The sequence below is a fragment of the Benincasa hispida genome, chromosome 4 (genome assembly GCF_027475165.1).
Source record: "Benincasa hispida cultivar pf3 chromosome 4, pf3_genome.v1.1, whole genome shotgun sequence".
NCBI classification, from domain to species: domain Eukaryota; kingdom Viridiplantae; phylum Streptophyta; class Magnoliopsida; order Cucurbitales; family Cucurbitaceae; genus Benincasa; species Benincasa hispida.
In genome coordinates, this window is record NC_143481.1 from 52,731,171 (window position 1) to 52,744,225 (window position 13,055).

Consider the following 13,055-nt stretch of genomic DNA (forward strand, 5'->3'; position numbering starts at 1 on the left):
CGGCCTCCTCCTCCTTTGAAGTTCGAGGGCTGGGAATTTCCTTGATGATTGTGGTACGGGTTTTCAGGATTGTGAGTGATACTTTGAACAACATTCACGGAGGCTGGATTGGGAGAAAAGGAAATATTAGATATTCCAATGATCCCCGTCTTAATTGTGAGTTGATACTCAAGTCGTTTTTCATACGAGAGGAGGTCAGATTGTAGGTCAGACCACTGGATTGTGCCTTTGCTTTGAACTGCTATTATCATGGGATTATATTCTTCATCTAGTCCAAACAGCACCTGCGAAATGAGATCAAATGGAGAGACCGGAGAACCTGCAAAAGCAAAGCCATTATAGTATCGCTTCATCAAAGTCAAATACTCACTCATTTTGAGGGCTCCTTTGCATGTTTGTTGAAATAGCCGCTTGAGGTAGTCAGTTTCTACCCTCGATTGTATTTCGACCAGTTTTTTAATAGCTTCCCACAGGTCCTTGGCGGTTTGGAAACCCATTACCCGAGTTGTTATCTATTGAGTCATTGAGTTGTAAAGCCACCCTAATAGAAGCTGATTGATGGCAATCCATGCATCATAGGTTGGATTTGGTTGCAGCTCGGTTTTAGATGCGGCCGCTACAGTTGGGTCGAAGCTTGATCTTTCGTTGGAATGTTCATTGATTTGCTTGGTGATGAACCGATTGGGACAGGGATTTTCTCCTATTAAGTATCCTTCTAATCTGTAACTTCTAAGGATAGGAAAGGCAAGATTTTGCCATAAAAGGAAATTGGATCTATCCATCTTGATGGACGTTACTTAATTTAATAGTTGATTTAGCAGAGGGCTAGTGATATTACCATTGTTAATAGCGCTAGGAAGCACGATAAAGGGCATCGACAACGCAGTGTTCACCATGGTTGAGAAGCTCTGATACCAAGTCAGAAACTGAAAATAGGAAAAAAGAGAAAAAGAAGAGGATGATGACAGCCTATGAATTAATTTCCTTTACCTCTTTCAGTATATATTTTCCACACAATATACAATGTACAATGCTCCCCTTTTATACACAAATAGGGAGAATAAGGACAAACGAATAAAAGGAATCTTTTCTTTTGTAGGGAAGGAAGAAGACCATTGCAACAAATTTGTTATGGAGAGAGGAAGCCATGGTGGCAGGGAGGTTGAGCTCAGCATCCTTGTGGCACCTCGTCAGCTACTGATTGGGCTAGACTTTTATCCTTGTCGTCAATTGATGAGTTCATGTTATTTGTAATGATTTGATTATTTTAGTTGAAAATTGTTTGGATTACAAATTTAGCTTCTTAATTTTAATCTTTGTGATTATAATCTTGAGGCATTTGGCCCTTAAGTTGAGTTGGGTGGAATGGGCTATTAGGATGCATTTTGCACGAAGAGTTAGGTTGAGTCGAGGTAGTAATGATTATTTGTGAGTGATAATTATTTATGTTAGTAATAATTATATGTGTTTGGGGTGCGGAGTTGAACTAAGTTGGTAATAATTGCCTGTGTTTAGTGTGTTGAATAGAGTTGGTTATGAAGACTAATTTGGAGTGTTGGGTTGAATTGTGTTAAGTTATAGATATCTAATTTTTTTTTTTTTAAAAAAAAAAGCATTTTTATGGGGCTTTTTTGTTTTTTTTTTTTTTTTTTTTTTTTTTTTTTTTTGCTTAAATTTTTCTTCCACCATTCAACTGCACATACTTTCTCAAATTCTTAACATGCGTTTCAAATATGAATTCGATAAATAAAAATATATTCTCAATTTTCTACATGTAACTATTGTACTATGTAGACAAAATGTTATTATTTACATGATCAACAGCCCTACAACATCCTTTAATAGTAGTGAAACGTATGAGTTGAACATGCACAAAAAGATAGGGTTGTCATTAGGAGTATATTTACTTGTTGATATATATATATAAATGACCTACAATGAGCCAATTTCATGCATATAAAAAAAAATATTGTTCATTAAGATATTCAAGCTAGCCAGTCCAACCAAGTAGATGCAAACAATTCTTCTTCATAGGCTGTGGTAGGGCTATTAAGATGCAATCGGTCTTCTTAATGTCTATGATAAGTAAGTATATAAGAATAACTATTAGCATTGAAAATGTGCTAATTTTCCTAGCTTAATACAAGCTCGTTCTAGGATTCTACTAGTTTATTCTATGATTTTGTAGACATTGAGCAACTAAGAGTAGAACTAACATTTGGAGCTAAAACGGGACGAAAACAAACCAAATCGGAGCTCTGAAGCATCAACCATGAAGAGAATAGAAGATATTACGAAATTGCCCTCAACATCATGCTCGGTGCTGTGCCTGATGTAATTTCCAGAAGCACTCGATTTGGAGTAGCGTTGTAGCACTCGAGACTTTGATGAACAAATGCACGTGTTGAGAAGCATCGCTGCGCTCTGTCTACCTTATCCCTTTACGTTTCGACAGATGTGTTCAACACAGGACCGCGTCGTGATGCTAGCTCCTTTTTATAAATTAAAATTTTGCCTGATTTAGAGTATTCAACTTCGATTTGAGTGCCTCCAGCACTGTTTTCTCTGCATTTTCTTCATTCTCAGCATTAACTTTTGATTTCTTTACATATAACTTCATCTTACCACATTATGAGTGACTAAGGTAAGTTTTCTCTAGCTTAAGACTAGGATTAAATTTATTGACTTGGTTGTGAGACTCATAATTCATGGTTTTCTTCTAATTTTCTATGGATTTTTTTTATATATTTCATCTTTTATGCTTAAAAATCACTTATGGCTTCATCACCTATTGTCATTTCTTTGTTCTGCTAGAGAGGAATGTTAGGATATACAAGCATGCAACGAAAGCAAACAAAATCAATAAGCACTCTAATTGCATTTAATTTGAGTTTTAAAAGCATGCTTTGACAGAAAATCAGAAGAGGGTTTCTTAACAACATACCTTTGATGAATTCTCCCAACTTCAAGTTGCTCTTCACGTGATTCCAGCTCCAATTCAGTAGTGAACCACCAAGAAATCTTCTCTATTATTCTTAGCCTTGAATTTGAGTGGTGGAACTCCAATTAGAGTGAATTTGTGAAGGGTGTATGTGTGGGTTTTTTGGTGAAGCCGAATTTCTGCATCAGTCTTCTAAAGAACTCAGAAATTCACCCTTCCAATCTTCAATTTTAGAGCTTTTATACACAAAGTGCATGCAAGCACTCAAACTCAGCTCAATGCCAGCAGCAACTTGATGAAGAAGTGGGATTTGTGTGTAAATTTTGGAGGAACACCTCCTACTTGGTATAAATGTGAGAAGAACCTACTCAAACCAAGTTTTCATTTTTCCAATTTCAAATTTTAATCAATTCTAGAATTAACTAAAATTTGATTTAATTAATTCATAGTTAATTAAATCTAAAAAACTAAAATTTAATTTCTTATATTGAATTGAAATTGAAAATTAATTTGATTTTTAATTAATTAATTAATTAGATATTAAATATTAAATTAATCACACACCCAATTTAAAACATGAATCCTATTCACTAAACCAGATCCCTCTCGGGCCAATGAGAACAACCTGGATTCAATACTTAAGAGAACAACCTTTCTTCTATACCTAAAACGGGTAGGCATGAATTCCTTATTGCACCCTATGTCCTCAACTATTTACCCGGTCCTACCCCTGAAATGAGAGGCATATTGAACTGGCGCTATTGAGCCAACTCTCACCTATGCAAATCTAAGGATAATTCCAGATAAACAGGAGTTCATAATTAGCTCAGGATTAAGATCAAGTTACCTAAGTCATCTAAACGAAATAGTCAGTCTTTAGACAGTAAACAACGTTATAAAGTAAGAGTGACTTATTTCCTCGTCCGATCTTATGCAAACTCATTGCATAGGACGCCCCCACTCCTCATGTCAATACATGAACGAATCAGGATTACTTCATTTGTAGCATCTTTACAACAACTTGTAACAGCTATAGAGTGGGCTGCATCCATTAGTATTACCAGAATAAGGTACCCAACCTTATTCGTATACTATAGATCAATTTGACTATTTACTTGAACCTGATCCACTTTTATATCTCCACATAAAGTTCAAGTATTCATATAATAGCCATGGATCTTAGTTTATTGGATTTAGACTTTTTAAGTGCAATTTATAGATTCAATAACAACTTTGTTGAAGTAATGTCGAATAACATCTTTATTGATAATAGAATATGTTTAACTTCTAAAACTGTGAGTTTTAGGACATACAACCCAACAATACAACTCCAGTGGATAAATATATTCAATGTTGAGTACAATGAGAGAATAAAAACAAAAGCATAAATACAATAAACTAGGGCATCAGATACCCATAAATTCTCCTACTTGCCCTAGTTATGAGTATCTCGTTGACCAACTGCACAAAACCCATTCGAAGGGGGACACTCCCAAGGCACCATGAGGGAGTATAGAATGATCTCATGGTGTAAACCAATGATAGAGACCATAGGATGTGTTGACACACACCCTTCACCCACTTACTATAAACACTACTCTCTGTTCACCTTGATATTGACTCATGCAAACACCATCCGAAGGGGGGATGCTCGTAGGGCACCACGAGGCCAAGCATGAATCTCACGGTGTGAACATTCAGGGAGAAAAGTGAGTGGAATCATAGATATATCAGATACATCTCTTCCTCCTAATGAGTATTTTATAACCTAAGGTTTAGTTTACTTAGAAAAAAACACGGCTAAGGATTTTAACTAAGTGACTTTTAGGTTTGCCCAAGAGTAACTTTTACCTTAGATAGTTAAACAACTTTTTGATCATCATCCATTAAACTCTTTAATGGAGTCTTTGACCAAATTTTCGCATACTTATTGAAAATCTATCTAATTCCCCTTTCCAGGTAGGGGTGTTACGTTTCCGTCAACTTAAGAACCCCAGCCTAGGCAGAACTTGCCTTAGACAAAATGTCCCTTATAAGATTTAAAACAAATTTAATCTTTTATGCCAACCAATTTAATCCTATTAAACTGATTTTAAAAGATTAATCTAATTTACTAAACTCTTTAGAACCACTTGAACTTAGGTTCATCTCAATCCAATTTTAAAACCCTTTTAAAAAAAACTTGAGTTCACCTTAAGTCTGCATGTAACTCTTTCTTATTGATTTTAAGTTTAATTTCTTTATAACACTTATAAACGAAAACCATAACCACAATGCTAAGCTAACAAATGCAAGGCATTCATAACGCTTATAAACAGCCTAAGTGTCATGCTCAATGCATTGTTCATTCATTCCTACTTCTTTTATATAACACTTATACAAAACAGCAATGAAACAAGCAAAACATGCTTCAATTCACCCTTAGACTATAACACTTATAACAAAAGGATGATGCATGATAATTCTCACTACATGCAAAATATAACTCTTATATTTCATGATGCATGCAAATACTTTCAAGTAATTTCTTCATGCTCGATTATAACATTTATAATACATGACGCATGAATAATTGCACAACTTAAGGTGGGTTTTAAACTATATATCAAACACTTTGGAATATAAGCACCATACATCACATGTATAAAAAAATAAATGTTGATGAACCGGGTAAAATTACCTTAAAATCACAAAATTAAAGCTAACTATTACAAAAACAAGGAGTCTCTGGTTCAAACAGACGAACCGAGTCTTGAATCGTCCGGGAGAAGCATCGCCTCCAACCAACGTGTACTAAGTTCCTCGCAATCATCTACACGATAAAACAAACGCTTCGTTATATCGCTTACCAACTCTCCCAAAGCTAAACTATCATTTAGCAAATACTACATGATTGTGTACCTTTTACTAAGCGATGAAGCCTGAGGTACGCGATCGCTTAGCGCGCTCCGCACAACGCCCACCTTACGTGATCGCCTAAACGACTACGATGCAGTAAAGCACCATCGCCTAAACGATCGCTTAACTAGCGCCTCCGTATTGTGTATGCACGATCGTGTAGGTAATAACTAAGCGATGAGGCTTGCTAACTACACGATGGTCTAGCGTGCGCCTTTTACTAAACAATGAGCATCACATGCTCCCACTACGATCTTCTACCTCCAGTGCCTACGCGATCGAGCAACCAACACTACACGATAGAGTAAACAATTTATCCCATCGTTTAACATTAGCAAAATGATCATTTAGTAAATACTACACGATCGTATAGAAAAATCTATATGATCGCTTAGATAAATCCCAACTATCATTTACCTTAGGCTACACGATACGACCAATGTTTGGTCTTCTTCTTCGTTGAGAACCACATCTCCATGCTTCGAAACTTCATCACAAACGACTCGATTAACTCAAACTCTTTGAATTATAGACTTGATTGTAAGTTTATTACGCCCAAAAACATAGGGGCCCTTATAAATTAACACTTTGTAATTGAAGAAAGCTTTAACGAAAGGCAATTAAACTTGAAACATTCATCAACTCCATCCACAAATGCACTTAACAATTAAACAAAAATGCAGAAACCCACCGAGACTGTAAATTAAGTTCGAAATAGACTTGTAATTTGGAATATCAGAACAACCTGGCTCTGATACTAATTGTAGGAAATCGATCATAAGAATTTCCATGAGTAGCGGAAAGATCATTCCAAATTACAATCATATATGAGCTTTACAAATTATAGTCATAAATAAAAACATACGGATATGCATTAATTATAGAAATTACAACATGAAACTACAAATGATTAAGGAGAAACTGGTACACACATTCGTAGACTCATCGCCAAGGTCCTTGATCATGAACGCTCGAACACAACAACCTTGAACGCTCATCCAACACAACCGCTACACAGCATGAACACTGCGCACTCGAGCTCAGCGATCGCCTAGGTCACGAACACTCAAACAACACGAACAACCTCCACAAAACCTCGATGGCGTCGAGTTGAGTATGGCACCACCAAGAAGGCTACCTTGGTATTCTTGGTGTGAGAATCCAGAGGGTGGGCTCTGTGTGGACTTGGTTTGAGGCAGAAGACAGAGGATACAACAATCGTGTAAACGATTGAGCAAGTGGGAGAAGGTTGAACCTATCGTATAGGTTAATGCCCAATCGTTTAGCAAAATCTAATCGACCGTCTAGCAAAAGCTAAACGATCGTTTAGCTCTTCGCTTAGCTGCGTGTCTGTCGCCTACAAACACTACACAATCGTTTAGCTCGCTCCAAGTTGTCACTTAGTAAATCCTATTTACTTGACAACTTTCGTGAGAGTATTTTGATAACTAGTAGAAATGCAAGTTATTGTAGCCTTTTATTTAGAATTATGAGGGCCAACAAGTAGAATATGCGGTGATTATACTAAGAATTCATGTGAAAAGTGAGGTTGCATCGATCAGCATTGAGAATCTCGGCTAACCCAATATTATGCGTTATTCTGCGTCCAAATGTCTATTTTTGTAGCTAACGCAGGAACCAATCGCATACGGTGAATCCCAGACCATTGCAAGGGTGATCGTGTATGTTCATCGCATAGATGTTGCGGCCATTAACCGCATGTGTCCATCGCATAGAGGTTGCGACTACAGGATAATAACCATAATATAAGGATGATCGCAAAGTTGGTAGAACGCGATGGTACTTCGGAAACCAAGCATGAACGTATACATTGGGAGTATAAAAAAGATGATGTTGACATTTCACCTACCACGCCGTTTGTAGCAGAGATTCAAAGCAGGTCTATTACGCCGTTAGTAGCAGAGACTCAAAGCAGGACCATTAATGCTGTCGGCGATTTAGCTCTATAAATAAAGCCTTAGAGCCCAACTTCAAATCATCCGAGCTTCTGCCTTAAGGCAGATCCTTGTGATCACAGATGAGAGCGTGAGAAGACATATCTTTGAGAGTTCTTCATTCCTTCAACCATTCCAAGTGACGACCTGAGCTTCGTCGGAGATAGATCTCAAGAGAGACTACTTGACCGCCCATCCATGGCACTATCGGCAGCCTTGACACACATCTGATGGAAGTAAGACATTGCCTATATCTGGTCCTCCATCTCTCTTCTATCTCTGTATTGTATTACATTTTGGCTTAAGACATTAATATATTTTGTAATCAATGCATCTCTTTATTTCCTTCGACTCCATCTTCATTTACCTTTTCTTTATCATCCTTTACTTTTATTGTAACGACTAAGTAAGATTGCTAGAGTATCGCATACTTAATCATGCAGCATAGACATATGAAGCGTGTAGTGAACCACTGAAAGGTGTGCGTTGCGCGAGTATAGTGAGTAAATTCTTTTTGCTTAGTGTAGCAACGCTTGTTTATGAGCAGTCGCAATGCTTGTCTATGAGTTGAACAGCGACGACTAACTGCCCGAGAGGGTAAGTAGTGGAACTCACTGAGCAAATTAAGTAGTGTTCCTAGAGATAGGAATAATCTTATGTCAACCATGCTTTATGTGATTATCTTGTCTTATGAGTGCATCATTCATCATTTAGACATACTTGAGAGAGTAGTCTAAAAACCAAATCTAGGCTTGAGAGAGTCAGATTGGATTGCATAAGCAAGAGTAGAAACTTATAAATAAGTTTTATCTGCTATCTACACATCGCATGCGCCTTAGAAGTAGCATATAATGGTATGCAGTCATCTTGTTTATGTGTGTTAGATCGCATAAGCAAGAATAGAGACTTAGACATATGTTCTATCAACATTTTCGCATATGCATCATATACATATATATTTGTGTATAGCATGATCGTATAACTTGCACTGGCTGGGGTTACCCTTGCGATCAAGTTTAATGATGCGGTGAAGTCATCTCCTCCACCATTTTATCTATTTTTCCTTGCATCTTATTACGCATTAATAGTTTCCATGCCTCTGCCAGCTCTCATAGTCATACTTCCATTGCTTAATCTGTTTAGTTAGGAGTAGGAGTAGCGCATAGTCCTTTAACTTCATTATTCTTTTATTCTTCGCCGCAAACACATTACATTACAACATTTAGTTACAAGTCCCTGAGTTCGACCTCGAATCACCATGAGAAACTTGCGACCTCATTATACTTGGCGAGAGAGCAAGAAAACTTGTGACGGGAATGCATGGTCGTCGCATATATTCTTAAATGCATATTGCATATTGATAACGGGCAGAAATGCACGTCATTATAGGCCTTTTATTTAGAATTATGAGGGCTGTTAAGTAGAATATGTGGCTATTATGTTAGGAATTCATGAGAAAACGAGTATGCGTCAACCGCAAGGTTGATGGAATGCAACATGAACGCATACCTTGGGAGTATCAAAAGATGATGTTGACATTTCACCTACCATGCTGTTAGCAACAGAGATTCAGAAAAGGACCATCGTGCCATGAGTGTTAGATTCAAAGCAGGTCCATTAATGCTGTCGGAGACCAAGCTCTATAAATAAAAGCCGTTGAGTGGAATTTCAAATCATCCAAGGTTTTTCGCCTGAGGTTCCTTACCTTGGAAACACTCAGTCTGTTCTGGGAATTTAGATCTTTAGAGATCGAAAGAACAAAATGCTAGCTCTGTCTCAAGCATCGTACATTGACAAAATCCTTGTCAAGTATTCGATGCAGAACTCCAAGAGAGGCTTACTACCTTTTAGGCATGAAATGATATTTTCTAAAGAGCAATGTCCTAAGACACCTCAATAGGTTGAGGAAATGAGACGGACTCCCTATGCATTAGTTGTTGGTAGTCTGATGTATGCGATGTTATGTACGAGACTTGACATATGCTATACGGTGGGGATAATCAATAGATACCATTCTAATCCAAGATTTGATCAATAAACCATCGTTAAGAACATTCTCAAGTATCTACGAAGAACGAGGGACTACATGCTCGTATATCTAAGGATCTACTCCTTATTGGATACATGGACTCCGATTTCAAGACTGATAAGAATTCTACGAAATCCACATTAGGACCAGTGTTCACTCTTAATGGAGAGGTAGTATTTTGGAGGAGCACCAAGCAAGGGTGCATTGCTGGCTCCACTATGGAGGCTAAGTATGTAGCGGCTTGTGAAGTTGGTAAGGAAGCTGTTTGGCTCAGGAAATTATTGACTGATCTTAAAGTCATTCTAGACATGTCAAAGCCCATCACACTTTATTGTGTAATAGTGATGTTGTGGCTAATTCTCGAGAGCATAGGAGTCACAATCGCCAAACACATAGGCCCAATTTTTTAACGCGAACATTCCGGCGGGCAAAAATTTGAAAATGAACCAAGGCGTTCGGAACGATGAGAAAAAGCCGTGCGCGCAGCCGGTTTTGAGAACGGAGCTCGTTTGGTGCCTCAAATGACTATCGGGACCGGTGGGGGTGCCCCGAGGCCAAATTTTTGTGCGTAAACTTTCCGGCCGGCAAAAATTTGAAAACGGACCCAGAGGTTCAGAACGATGAGAAAAAGCCGTGCGCGCAGATGGTCTTGAGAACGGAGCTCGTTTGGTGCCCCAAACGGCTATCGAGACTGGCGAGGGTGCCCCGGGGCCCAATTTTTGTGCGTGAACTTTCCAGTGGGCAAAAGATTTCAAACGGACCCAAGGGTTCAGAATGAAGAGAAAAGCCGTGTACGTAGACGGTTTTGGGAACGGAGCTCGTTTGGTGCCCCAAACGGCTATTGGGCCCCGTGTGGGTGCCCCGAGGCCCAATTTTTGTGCGCAAACTTTGCGGCGGGCGAAAATTTGAAAACAGACCCAGGGGTTCAAAACGATGAGAAAAAGCCATGCGTGCAGATAGTTTTGGGAACAAAGCTCGTTTGATGCCCCAAACGGCTATCGGGCCCCGCGGGGGTGCCCTGGAGCCCAATTTTTGTGCACAAACTTTCTGGCGGGCGAAAATTTGAAAACGTACCTAGGGGTTTAGAATGATGAGAAAAAGCCGTGCGCGCAGACGGTTTTTGAAATGAAGCTCGTTTGGTCCCCCAAACGGCTATCGGGCCCGTCGGGAATGCCCCGGGGCCCAATTTTTGTGCGCAAACTTTTCGATGGGCGAAAATTTGAAAATGGACCAAGGGTTTCAGAACGATGAGAAAAAGTAGAGCACGTAAAAGGTTTTGGGAACGAAGCTCGTTTACTGCCCTAAACGGCTATCGGGCCCAGTAGTGGTGCCCCGGGACCCAATTTTTGTGCGCGAACTTTCCAACGGGTGAAAATTTGAAAACGAACTCAAGGGTTCAGAACGATGAGAAAAAGCTGTGCGCGCAGACGGTTGTGGGAATGGAGCTCGTTTGGTGACCCAAACGGCTATCGATCCCCACGGCGCTGCCTCTGTGCCTAATTTTTGTGCGTGAACTCTCCGACGAGTGAAAATTTGAAAACGGGCCCAGAGGTTCAGAACGATGAGAAAAAGTCGAGTGCGTAGACGGTAAGCTCGTTTGGTGCCCCAAACAGCTACGGGCCCGGCGGGGTGCCCTAGGGCCCAATTTTCGTGCTCGAACTTTTCGACTAGAGAAACATTGAAAATGGACCCAGGGGATCAGAACGATGAGTAAAAGCCGTGCGTGCAGACGATTTTGGGAACGAAGCTCGTTTGGCCCCCAAACGGTTATCGGGTCACGTGCGGGTGCCTCGGGGTCCAATTTTTGTGCGCGAACTTTCCGGCGAGAGAAAATTTGAAAATGGACCCAAGGGTTCAGACTGATAAGAAAAAGTCGTGGGTGCAGACGATTTTGGGAATGGATCTTGTTTGGTGCCCCAAATGGCTACAGGCCCAGTGGGGGTGCCCTAGGGCCCAAATTTTGTGCACGAACTTTCCGATAGTCAAAAATTTCAAAACTGACCTAGGGGTTCAGAACGATGAGAAAAAGCCATGCGCGTAGACGGTTTTGGGAACGGAGCTCGTTTGATGCCCCAAACAGCTATCGGGCTCGGCAGGGTGCCCTGGGGCCCAATTTTTGTGCGCGAACTTTCCGGTGGGCGAAAATTTGAAAACGAAATTAGGGGTTCAGAACAACGAGAAAACGTCGTGCGCACAGACGATTTTGGGAACGAAGCTGGTTTGGTGCCCCAAATAGATCGGGCCTTGCGGGGGTGGCCCGGGGCCCAATTTTTGTGCGCAAACTTTTGGAGGGGCGAAAATTTAAAAACGAACCTAGGGGTTCAGCACGATGAGAAAAAGCTGTGCAAATTGGGAACGGAGATCGTTTGGTGCCCCAAACGTCTATCGGGACCGGCGGGGGTGCCCGGGGCCCAATTTTTGTGCGCGAACTTTCCGACAAGCGAAAATTTAAAATCGGACCCAGGAGTTCAGAACGATGAGAAAAAGTCATGCGCGCAGACGGTTTTGCGAACGGAGCTCGTTTGGTGCCCCAAAAAGTTATCGGACCCCGCGGGGGTGCCCAGGGCCAAACTTTTGTGCACGAACATTTTGGCTGGTGAAAATTTCAAAACGGACCCAGGGGTTCAGAAGTTCAGAATGATGAGAAAAAGCCGTGCGCACATACAGTTTTGGGAACGGAGCTCGTTTGGTGCCCCAAATGGCTATCGGGCTCGGCGGGGTACTCCGGGGCCCAATTTTTGTGCGTGAATTTTCCGACGGCCAAAAATTTCAAAATGGACCCAGGGTTTAGATTGATTAGAAAAAGTCGTGCGCGTAAACGGTTTTGGGAGCGAAGCTCGTTTGGTGCCCCAAATGGCTATCGGGACCGGTGGGGTGCTCCGGGGCCCAATTTTTGTACGCGAACTTTCCAGCGGGCAAAAATTTTAAAATGGACCCAAGGGTTCAGAACAAAGGGAAAAAGCCGTACACGTAGATGGTTTTGGGAACGGAGTTCGTTTGGTGCTCTATACGGCTATTGGGCCCCGTGTGGGTGCCCCGAGGCCCAATTTTTGTGCGCGAACTTTGCAGCGGGCGAAAATTTGAAAACGGACCAAGGGGTTCAGAACGATGAGAAAAAGCCATGCGTGCATACGGTTTTGGGGCCCAATTTTTGTGTGCAAACTTTCATGCGGGCGAAAATTTGAAAAGAAACCCAGGGGTTCAGAACGATGAGAAAAAGTCGTGCGCACAG